Source organism: Rhipicephalus microplus, chromosome 4, assembly GCF_043290135.1.
Source record: "Rhipicephalus microplus isolate Deutch F79 chromosome 4, USDA_Rmic, whole genome shotgun sequence".
Lineage (NCBI taxonomy): Eukaryota > Metazoa > Arthropoda > Arachnida > Ixodida > Ixodidae > Rhipicephalus > Rhipicephalus microplus.
The window spans coordinates 33983302-33996172 of record NC_134703.1 but is presented as its reverse complement, the minus strand read 5'-3'; positions in this window follow the sequence as shown (position 1 = coordinate 33996172).

Below are 12871 nucleotides of genomic sequence, written 5' to 3'. Positions count from 1 at the left end.
ATTATTCGTTACATGACCTGTTATGTTTTTAATTTACTTTTGAAGCTTGATGTTAAAAATTCTTGAGGTCCTGATGGAGTACCGAATGAGTTCTTAAAACGCTATGCACAATGGGTTTCAAAGTACCTAACAATTTTTTTTTCAAAATCTCTGAAAGATGGTCAAGTTCCGGATGACTGGGTAACTGCTAAAGTCAAGCCCCTACATAAGAGTGGAAATCCCCATTCTGTTATTAACTATCGGCCGATCTCGTTAATTTCAACTTCCTGTAAACTACTTGAGCACATAATACGTAAGCATATTTCAGAATTCCTAGATAAACACAATATTTTGTCAGGTTCACAACACGGATTCAGGAAAGGATTTTCTACTTGTACTCAGCTGGTAACTACAGTTCATGATTCCGCTCTATCTATAAATTCCGGAAAACAGGTAGATGCAATTTTTATGAATTTTGCTAAAGCTTTCGATACGGTCTCTCACAATAAATTACTCTTCAAATTGGATTTAATTCTTAAGAATACTCAGCTTCTAAATTGGATTTCCGGTTACCTTTCGAATCGAAAACAGTACGTCTTTTTCAATGACCATTGTTCTTGTATAGTACCGGTTGACTCGGGTGTTCCCCAAGGCCCTGTGCTCGGACCCCTCATTTTTTTATTGTTTATAAATGATATATCACATGATATACCTGTAAAAGTCAAGTTATATGCGGATGATTGCATCCTGTACTCGGAAATAGAAAACCATACTGATTAAATTCATTTAAACGATGCATTTCAAAAGGTCATTCGTTGGTGCGATAAATGGCAGATGCCAGTTAATTTTAAAAAGACCGTTTTCGTGAAAATTTCTCACAAACGTAACACTTTTCATTTTGCATATTCAGGCAATAATGTTTTTTTGCAGGAGGTACAACACTACAAGTACCTTGGTCTTTGGATTTCGAATGACCTTAACTGGACGAGACATAATAACACTGTAATAAGCTCGTGCAATTACAAATTATTTTATCTTAGACGAGCTCTTAAGCACTCCACTCCCGCCATTCGCCTTGTTGCATTTAATGCAATTGTTCAACCTATTTTAGATTATGCATCCATAATTTGGTACCCTTACACCAGAAAAAGTATCAGCGAAATGGAAAAAATTCAAAAGAGAGCTGTTAGGTTTATTTATAACAGTTTTGGTCGTACTTCAATAACATGTTTATTAGCAAAAGCTAACCTCCCAACACCTACACTAAGAAATAAAGTATTGAGATTGAAATTTTTCTTTCAGTTAGTTAAATGTTATTTTAAGTTAGACTTTTCACATATACTTCATTCGTCCACAGGATATACCACAAGGCAGAGGCATGCCTTTACAATAACCCCATTTTCCACCCGTAATAACACATTCAAGTATTCGTTCTTCTCTAGGACAATTACCGAACGAAATAACCTTAGTAACGAAGTTGTTTCCCAGTCATCCTTGAATCTTTTTGCTGCGCAGCTCTGGCAGTGAGTGTCTAAATTCTATGACATGTGCTCCTGTTGTTTATTTCAATCACTGTAACTATTCTCCACTTGTGATCATCTTGAATGTAGCGCTCATTTCTCTATGCCGGTTTATTACAAACCACTGTTCTTTTTTATATTTATTTGTTTGCCGATGTGTAAATTTATCAAATGTATATCCACCCTGCTAAAACCCTATGTTAGGGTTGCAGTATTAATAAATAAATAAATAAATAAATAAATAAATAAATAAATAAATAAATAAATAAATAAATAAATAAATAAATAAATAAATAAATAAATAAATAACCTCGTGTTACGCCTTGCACTTGTTGCAACACCAAATTAATGAGCCGATGTTGAGAGCGCGTGGCCTGAGACACACCCCGGTACGCGAACGGGCAGGTGGGCAGTGTTTGTAGAGTGTGTCGTGATAAAGATTGCTAACCTCGGCCCCACGATTTGAGTTCAGAGCGATTACCACAAAAATATTTCGGGAGCACCAAGCTACGATAATCGTCCAGACTTAAGTGAGCCTACTATAGCTCGACCACCCTTGTAATCTCTATTTAACGTGATGGCGTGAAGGAGCTCGTTCCAAAGAAACACGGGCGTCGACCTCGGTGGTTTGGAGCGAAAAATGGGCGTTTCGCACGAGCGAAAATTCGAGGTAGATGCATATAAATGAAAAACAAAGACGTTCGAATTGTGTGAGAGTCGAACCCAGGTCTTCCGCGTTGCAGACAGGCGTTTCACCATGGAGTCACGCCAGTACTTGAAAATTCATAAAAAAAAAAACAAAACAAAAACAAGCTTTAAGGGTACGCAGAGTTGTAGAATCGTGCCGGCCCTCAAAACATGTGAATTTCGCAACAAGTGGGTGGTTAAAAAACTGCCCACCATTACAAATTGTTCAGCTGCGCTGGCGTGGCGGATACGTATAGTGGAAACTAAGCCAATTAGCAAAAGGAAGAACCATGGCGTAGTGTGGGTACTTAGCAACTGTGCATCCAGTAGACTTTCTGGGATAGAATGTCTACGACCAATGTTACTCTCGGGAACCTTCTTTTCTTGCGGCATTGTTGAAGGCAATGCGTAAGGGGCCATTACCCTGTGGCTTTCTACTCTTGAAGGCGAAGCTCAAGGGTCCACCAAGTTCGTATGTTTATTTTCAACTTAATATGGCTGTTTCTTTTTCTCTCCAGAAAAAAAAATTGTGGAAGTGATGGCAGGAATGCGATTGTGATGTGTAATGTATGCATGTAGACGGTATCTACTAAACTGTTTCCCTCTACCTCCTTACAGTTTAGACAAACCTTTGGTACGACTGAAAGTGCGCTTATGTTTTGGCACCAACAGAACCTATAGTGGGTTTCCATTCTTGGTCTCCGTTTGGCGCTGTCAAGAACAATAGCTGCTTCGAAGAAACAGCACGAACACGTTGACTTACGTGAGCTGAGCGCATTTCGAGAGAATTCACTTTTGTCACGCGTTATGTATATAGCACTAGACGAGAAATCCCGAATTCCCGTCACTCAGATAAACTCGCCGTCATGCATGGTTGGGTAGTACTGTGACTCACAAACTGCCTCAGCCGGAATCCACAGGGGTGGTGTCTGCCTTTCTTTCCACGTTATGAGCATCGCTTATGAGATGACGTCAAGTACGGCAGTAGGAAGCTTATATTTTCAATGCATTCGAGCCAAAGCGGCGCAGCCCGCGTGACAAACGACGGTGATGGTTACAATGGTAACCATCATTGATTTCGCAAAAGCCTTCAATAGGGTTCCTCATAACGAAATTATTAAGAAATTGAAGCACATTGGCATAAATAACAATGCAGTAGAATGGGTCAGGTCATATCTGACATGTAGGACGCAGTATGTGGACATAAACGGCTACAAGTCTGATCGTTTACACGTAACATCTGGAGTCCCTCAAGGGTCCGTACTCGAACCGGTGTTATTTCTCGTTTATATTAAAGATATTTGTTCCGACATTAATCAAAATATTACTGTTAGACTGTTCGCCGATGATTGTTTACTTTATCGAGAAATATGCAATCATAATGATAAAAAAAATACTCATCGATACCTTGGCATCTATCGAGAAATGGTGCGAAACATGAAAAATGCAAATAAATAAAGAAAAAACGGTTGTTTTGTGAGTTACAAAGTAAAGCACGTCAAAAATTTCGAGTATCAACTAAGTTCCACTGCGTTAGCTACCGTTAACAGATGTAAATACTTAGGAGTAACAATATCTGAAGACCTGAACTGGACCCAACATATCAGTAATATTTGCTCTACTGCTAAAAAGAAGTTATGCTTCTTACGTCGTAAATTAAAACTGGCTCCAGCCCCCGTAAAGTTAACAGCGTACTTAACAATAGTAAGGCCTACACTGGAATACGCAAGCATCATATGGGACCCTTATCAAAAAGGATCAATTAAAACATTGAGCGGGTACAAAGAAGGGCGGCTAGATTTATTCTTTCAAAATATTCTCGTAAAGATTCTGTAACACAGATGCTGCAAGAATTAAATTTACAGCCCCTCGTGGACCGCCGTCGCATAGCCAGACTTAAATTCTTGTTTCTGCTTTCCCAAAATACATTTAACTTTGATGCAGAGCAGTACCTGATTCCCCGTCAAGTGCGGAGCCTACGAAGTGACCACCTCAGAAAATATCTGGTTCCTCAATGTCGTGTGAACACATATGCATACTCTTTTTTCCCTAGAACAATAAAAGACTGGAATGTATTACCCGATGCTATACGTGATTCTCACACTGCAGAAAATTTTCAAAACAATGTTACGAAATATTTTCTAGGTGAATCTTCGTAAATGGTGATTGCTGTTTTTGGTGTGTGTGCCTGTCATCTTTTGACTATGAATCTATTTGCTGTAACTTGTCTCATGTACGTTGTAGGATGTAATATTGGGAAGTGTATTTTGTGATGTATGTGATGTAGCATGTAAGTCGTAGAACGTATTATAGTGATGTATTCCTTTTGTATCGGCTATGCATTTCTTTTTTACGCATGACATGACGGTTGTTATGTCAGTTTTCTACCCCACCCCTGTAACGGCCCAATCGGCCAACAGTACCTGGAAATAAAAATAAAATAAAATGGTTTGTATATGCAGACAAAGATGGCGAACTATACTGAGTCAGCACTCACAGTATATGTATACGTCATCAGAGGTTACTCTCGATGAAATGCAAGTTGAAAAGCTCATCAGAGCCGTTGGCTCGGGGGCTGCTATACTGCGAGGGGGTTCATTCCAATAGCTGGCTCACGATGTTGAACATCGTAGAGGACAATGGGCTATAGAAAAGAGAACAGGATAGGCACCGTCCTCTACGTGCTGTTGAACATCATAGGCGACTACCATATTTTCCAGCATATCCATTTCAACACTCATCCTCTGGCTGGGCGATCGACGTGTTGCTGTCAGTTGTGCTGTACCAGCGCCATGCCTGACGGCAGTTCCTTTCAAGCAGTTGAAAGGAACTGCTTGAAAGAACGGCAGTTCCTTTTAAGCACAACACGGCAAATAAAGTACGAAATTTGCAGCGCCCGTTTTAAGCCGGTGGCAAAAGCATCGCTAGAGCCGAACATGAGCGCTAGTTTCGTTGTATGCAGCTATGAAGAACCACTCGCCAATCGCTCCAGGAAGTGAGCATACGGCGGCGAGTCGCTGTCTAAAGTCGGCACAGGCTCACAGAGTATTAAATAATAATAATAAAAAAAGCAGTACACTTCAGAAAGACGGAAAACACGACGTAGGCTAAGTTGGGTTCCACGCGGTTTCCTTTTGCTTGCATTTTTTTTAAATACGAGTTCATTCGCAGGGTTTATTACAGAAGGCGCTGATTATAGCATCGCTTCCATCGAGAACACCAATCTGTGCCACGTGGACGAGGTGGAAGTTTCCTCACTTTTAAGAATTTTGTTTTATGGCTATTTCACCCGCTTCTCGAAGTGCTGGCCATATACGTGTTTCACAAAGGAAAAAAAAGTCAGAATGACAGCGCGAAAATGGGTGGTACTTTTTTTCGTTGTTGTTCGAAGACGCAAATGTGTGTCGCCGTGAAACGTAACGATTACGCGTCGGATCAGCCGCGTCTGGCGACAGCAATTGTGAGCTTGGAAAGCTTTCCTTAAATAGCTCCGTTGTTGACGCAGAGACAGAGAGAGCAATGAAAAAACAAAGGAAATGATATAAATAAAAAAATCGCTGAGCAACCGCTGCAACTGCCGTCAGAGTTTGCAGGGCCCTCTTGACAACAAAGGCAAACTCGTTCGCTGAATTCCGTGCCGACTGGTTGTGCCCTCGCGATCTCCGACGACAGTGCAGCTCTGGCCGACTGGGTTGGTCCTACGCCACCTCCTAACGCCGGTCCCCGACGACGACGCCAGCGTAGCTCTGGCCGATTGGATTAGCCCTACGCCATCTCCTGTCGCCGACAAGAGCTCTCGCCAGTGGTGCCCCGTCCTCGAACCCCTGCGACCATGTCCATCTTTCCTGTCTTCTCCTTAATTCCGTCGTTCGCTGTCCCTGCGCATCGCTGTCTCCTTCCGCTTTTTCTCTATCCCTCTACCTTTTAATCATATTCTTTTAATCCCTCCTCTACCCCCATCACTCGAGCTACTGTTGAGGTGTCCTCCCCCTTAGAGACAGTTACGGGGCTCACTTTTTTTCTTTTCATTTAAAATCACTCCCCCCCCCCCCCCAACAAAGGCACACAGACAAGAGGGTTTCTCCGCTGCGATCACAAAAATCATGACGAGGTGGACCGCATTAGGCCAAGTAAAACACTCGGTTACAATGACAGCGCCCGTAGCATATATAACGATAATTGTAGCGCACCAAAGCGACACTTGATATGAAACAGTTGGAGCACTTTGCGCTGCATGTGACGTAGTTGGGAGCACTTTACGTATTGACGAACTGTTACTCCCATATTTGCACACTTCTGTGCCTTCGCCAGCGCGTTCCCATTGTCGGCGCGTTCAGAATGCTTAAAATGCAGTACACATCACCGGTGTCTGAATATGCAGGAGTAAGCGTTACGTCGAAGTTGTCGCATTGCTGTTCTCCGTTAACGGTTTACTATATATAACGGTATACTATATAAGTGATTCTGAGCGAACCACGAATTTGTAAATTTTCAATTTTTTAGTCAAATAAACGCCACATAGGCAACGTTACTAAGCGAGTGCACAGCCCGCGTAAACACGTGTGAATTTATATATTTTTTATTACAGCGTAGGTGATATAACCTCGCTATAATGATTGCGGCGTCCCCAATGAGCATGGAGGTCACGTGCCACATGCATTGGGCGTGCATAGGGCAAGCCCCGTTACTCGCCTTTGGTCGGAAATGAAGCAAAAGAAGAAGAAAGTTTCTATAACTATAGCCTCGCCTATACCGGGTGTGTCCCAAGCAACATTCAGCGTAGCATATTCACGCATAGTTACACATAATATAGCGAAGGGGCAGTTATGTGCAGTGTGTGGAGGGTGCAAGGAAAAGGGAAAGCACAGCGTAGTCATGCATAGTAAGCGGGCGGTAGGAAACGTATGACATTTTGCACCTATTAAAGACAAGACACACCCAAGAAAGACCTGAAAACGACGAAGGCTGTGCCGCCCAAGTCGTCGTCTCTTTCTTCTGCCTGTTGTCTTTAGTAGCGGCACTGTCATACAAGGCCAAGGTGTTCTCGTTTTAAGAATAGAAGTGAGGGTGAGGAGGTGAGGAGGGAGGGAGGCGAGTAGTATACAGGTTGGACACATACGGGTGGTCAAGCTAGCGAAGTGGATAGGCGGCTTGTTGCGGGTAGTAAAGTGGAGTCGGGCGTGGGAGAAGGATATATGGGCAGCCGGCCCGAGCGCAGGGGTTGTGACGTCAGTGCTGACGTCGCCAGCCTTCGCAACGTTAAGTCAGTGAGGCTGGCTCTCAGATCAACTGCACGTTAGCCCTCACGACGTCCAGTAAGTTTAATTAAACCATGCATAACTGTTTTCTGTAGCTCACGCGAGTGTTGCATGGAGGCAGTGGACGTTCGAAGTACACGTGAAATTGTCTTTATAACTTTTTTTTTTCTTCTTGTTTTGCCTCATGAGAGCTTGGAAAATCTACATATAAGGCTTGCTCCCCAAAATAGCTTTTTCACTTTTTAAAATGCACATGTAAATACCCTGGTGTTTTAAGTAAACAGATACGAACTGATGTTCAGTAAAAGAAGAAAATCGAACGCTCCTCCGACGCCGCTCTCTGCGAATTCATATATAACACAAGAAGATTACCTTGCTGAGTCAGCGATCAGCTCTCGAATTTTACTAGCCACACTACCACTTATTATTTAGCTGATACACTGCAATGATTCAACTTTCAGGAGAATTTCATATAACGATTCCACCTCAGAAATTCAACAAATTCTATTGTTTCTCTCCCCCCTTTTTTTCTTTTTTTTTACATTGCGCCAAATTAATTTCACAGTCAAAATACAGTAATCATATTCCCCTGGTCTAGAAAATCTATACGTATTGACTTGCATTAACCACCGGCTTCTTGGCCAATCCCCCTTAGTGGGTGAGAGCCACAAAAGAAAGGAACAAGCAAGCAAAGAAACCACTCGGTGTAATGTGCAAACGCCATCATACTTAAGAAATGTTCACACGAAGGTATACTGTAATCTGTATTTTCCGAAATCTAGTTTTGATATCAACAGTTCGTTAAATTCTGCAGTGAGGGCATGACTCAGATTTACGTTAAAGATAGGACATCAATTTTGTTGCCAACCAACCGCAAATGGATTCTTCATCCATTGTGTATATGTAGAATACTGGCATTTCGTCTAACGGATCAAATTCTGTGGGTTAGTTATACATTCCGGTCATCAGCATTCGCTTTTGGGTAAAAGCTGATAGCACTGCCCTGTATTCAGCCAGTGTTTCGAGGAGGGCACGTCATTAAGTTCGGCAGACTTGCGATACAGCATGCAATATACAAAGCCGTTATTGTGGCTGCATAGGTTGTGGCGCTCGAGCGGCTGCTGACCTAAAGTTCGTGGTTCCGGCAGTGGCGGTCGCATTTCCATGATGGTACGCCAAAGAACCGTGCACCTATATTTCGGTGCACGCTAAAAAAAACTCCGGATGATCGAGGCTTTCCGCAGGTTTTCACGGCACGCCTTCTAAGCATATCACATTTTTTCGGGGGTTCCAGCAAGTATACAATGTATTGCAGTATACTTGAGTGCTGTGCAATGTATATTTGTTTCACTTTTAATTTTTAAGCGCTGCATTTGGATAATCACATATCCTTATGAGATGTGTTTGTCCCCCCCCCCCTCTTATGTAAGGTCTCGTATAAGGCCTTTAGGAGTTCAATAAATGACAACGACGAATATGAACATATTCATCATCATCATCGTCAGCCTGACAACGCCCATTGCAGGACAAAGGCGTCTCCCATGTTCCACCGGTCAACTCGATCCTGTACTTGATACTGCCACTTTATACACGAAAACTTCCTGATCTCATCTGCCTACCCAACTTTCTCTCTCCCTTTGACCCGCTTGCATTCTTTTAGAATGCAGCCTGTGATCCAAGATAATTAAAGCAAGAGGGTGAACGGAAGGTGGATCCCACGAGGATCAACGTATTATTTACGTCGAAATACATGACTTGATTGCGCAGCACGCTGAAGGCTTCCTCATTCGTCTTTTACACCCAGGTATCCTGCATACGTGCAATATAGCCGAAATAACCCACTCGTTCCATGCGCATACTGCGATGGGTGCATGCTTTATGTATTTCGCCTTATTGTATGGCTCTGAAAAATCAGGAAATAAAACGCAAGCTAACACGGAAATTATTGAGCACAACTGAATAACTTACCGAGTTTGTTGGTTACATTAGGTGGTTCGAGCTGCGTTTGTGTGAAAACACACCTATACAAAAATCATGTTTTTTTTCCAAACTGTTACTGGCGGAGTACATAGCGGAGTATATGGATGTCTTGAAGGGCCAGTTGGTTGGTATACATAATGTACTAAGGCTGTGTTGTGTGGTCATTCTTTCTTCGTCTCGTTTTTTGCGCTGCTTCCTCCTCAGTATATGGTCGTGGCTTGGTTCGCAGGACGGTTCCGAAAGCAATATTTCCCAGACCAATTCAGAGCCCGTAATTATTAAATACACGCAAGCATGTATTGAAGTATCACAACTTTTGATATTTCTTCCTCTCCTCTCTTGCATGCGAGTGTTGTCGTGTACAGTCTCAGTACAAATCTCGAAGTGCAGGCCGTAAATCTCATGCAGGCCGTATGCTCCAGTCAACGCTTAGAATTCAACACATCCGGAGGCGACGTCATGTCACACGCACCACCACGTTCAACACACCATTGACCAAGGCGAAATGAGGGCTATACCCTGACCTCAAGAACAGAGACACGTCGCATTTGAAGACAATTAAGACGGAAGGAGAAATTAACCTATATATGTAAGTGCTCGCTGCAGCCTCGCTTGTGCGTTGAATGAAGTTGTCCAGGACCTGGCGCATGGAGTTGATGAGTGCCATATAGGGACACCAGGTGAGTATTGAAGCCAATTTTCATAACTACAGCAACAGCCTCGCTTAAGCGTCTGTGCGATTTGAGTGACTGGACTATGTGGCCTTGAAGTCAGGTAGATAAGATGGCGCCTTTAGACTGCGGGTAACCGCCATGCACGCGCAGCTAGGTTGTTGATACAGTTCATTTCTTTCGGCTCGCCTTGTGCGCCTTTCATTCCTAATTAGCGCATTTCTCAGTGCCAAGACACAGCTTGGGAACTCGAAGATGAAAGCGATCACCTTGACGCCGTGTGATGCCCCGTCGACCGGCTACCTGTGGAAAATGTCATTCGTCGAGGGCCGACAAGTGACCGTATGTGAGTTGAGAATGTCTGTGCACACTCATTATTCTTCGCCGTGTTTCTTTTACTCTGGCATAACCCCCCCCCCCCTGTTGTTATTTGACCCAAATAGACATGCTCTTCAATATATTCTATGGCCCGGTTGTGTGTCAATTACTCCAGCGCTTTTTTTCATACCAGCTGGTGCGCACCACGCTTATAAACGAGGTTTTCAGCGCATTTCGGGGTCAACATAATGCGCAAGTTAAAAATAAATTACCTGACACCATAGCTTGCTCTTATCTGCGGTGTCAAACGTCATCTGATATATTTAAAAGAGGTACAATAGCGCGAAATAAAACAATTAGACTGACCCGAGAACACAGGAATGGTGCTAGCTGTTGTGTAGTAGTAGTAGTAGTAATAGACTTTTATTCAGCCACGATTTACAGGCTGTTGTATATTGTCGAAATAATATTGCCTGTTTTGTGCACATCACAAGATTCTCCTTCAGCTGGGCCGTCTATAGGATGACTGATGAACACCAGTGATTCACCATGAGGATGGTCATCGCGCAAGGAATTAACGTTCTCTCTGTGCAGCTAAGGGTTGCCAGGCAAGCGTTTACTTAGTGCTTTAACATGAATTAATGCTCTTGACTTTGCTAAATGGTACTCACATTATTTTCTCGCTCAAAGCCTTGTTCATGTAAGCTACACAAGTATTACATGTCTCAAACTTTTGTGTGTGTGTGTGTGTGTGTGTGTGTGTGTGTGTGTGTGTGTGTGTGTGTGTGTGTGTGTGTGTGTGTGTGTGTGTGTGTGTGTGTGTGTGTGTGTGTGTGTGTGCATGTGTGAGGCCCTCCCTGCATTCAGCATGCCTGAAACCTAACTGTGGAAGAACTCCAATATTAGAGAACCAACTTGCAGATTTAGGTCAGTCTGGAGATCGGCATTGATATGTTCTTGAAACATCACGCCGAATGTCCTTCAGTTTTTATGACTGATAATATCACTACGCCATGTACTATACGTGCCGAACAGTGCGAGTTACCTTTGTGTCGCCCTCTCTCAATCCAGGCATGCATGCATATAGCGCCTTGCATGCGATAAACACGATTAGTCTTACCGTTACGCTCGGGCTGTCAGGATGACCCAACGCTTCCATACGACACAGGAACGACCCATATAACACGGAATATGGAAATTGTGACGTAGCCAAAGGGCAACGTTAGCTGAAGTTTGTTTCAAACTCCTGCAAGCTTCCCTCCCCCTTCCCAACGTGCCAGTCTTTTTCACAGCCCCGGCTCTTGCCGGACCGAATTTCGTGACTGTGGACTGCTAGCCGAGGCCATTTCGAGACCTCTGTGCAACAAGCGGGCTCCCTTGCCGCTGCGTTTATTTAGTCGAAGCGGATAGACCTCTCGCCATAGGATCTTAGCCTAAGTTTACAAGGTTCTCGCCGTTCACGCCGACGTTTTTCGGACGTATGAGCAACATGTTGATCACGTGCTTCGTTTCACGCACATGCCATGTCAATGCCGGTCGCAGAGGCTTGCCCAAGGTATCTGCGTCTCCGGGGCCAGACAAGGAGCGAGTCCGTCGAGCCGTGGCGCTCAAATGTTAATCGGTCGACACACAACCACGTTCGTCCACGCCACTTTTTTTTCCCCCATAACACTCAGTGAAGCGAAATGTGAACCAAACTTTTAAACTACGTGGAATAGACGACGGTCCTCACTACCATCCTTACGTATAATGAAATGGATCACACGGTATTTTGCCACTATGTCTTGAGGTATACAATATTTGCTGTCTCGAGGCATCACATGTTCGCAACAGCAGTGTCCCGCGAATCTTATTTCGCAATAGGTACACCCTATTTCCTCATCATGTCAAACCATTCATGCAGGCAAAAGTAAGGACGCAGTTGCGTCTGCAGCCACATACTCTTACGTCAGGCCACATCAGCCATGATTTCTGTCCAGTAAAGGGCGGCTAATGTAATATATAACACCTTCGCCTTTCGAAATGCCACCACAAAAAATTATGCGCTGTTGTCAGTGCCGCCATCCGCACAGCAAACTGGTTCCGCCAAGGACATCGAAATGGACAGACCGTAAATATTTGTTTTCTTTAAATTCATTTTGGTGATGCAGCGTTGCGTGCCAGCCGTCCCAGTGTTAATAACACCACGAAGAGCTGCGCCCCCCACAAAGACGCGTTGAAACTCTATATACAGCTTCGTTTAGCAGGTTCTTTTAATCGCCACTTAATCCCTCTACTTACATTATCCGACACATAACTCACACCACTCGTCACGCACTGTGTATCTTGCCCCCGTGCCCGAAATTCAATGTTTTCTGCTTCATTTTCTCTAAGAGCAGCGAAAGAATGGAACGGCCTATACCACAAACTCGCCGCTAACACCTGTCCATCAAGATTAACGCATGCCACATCAAAGGTA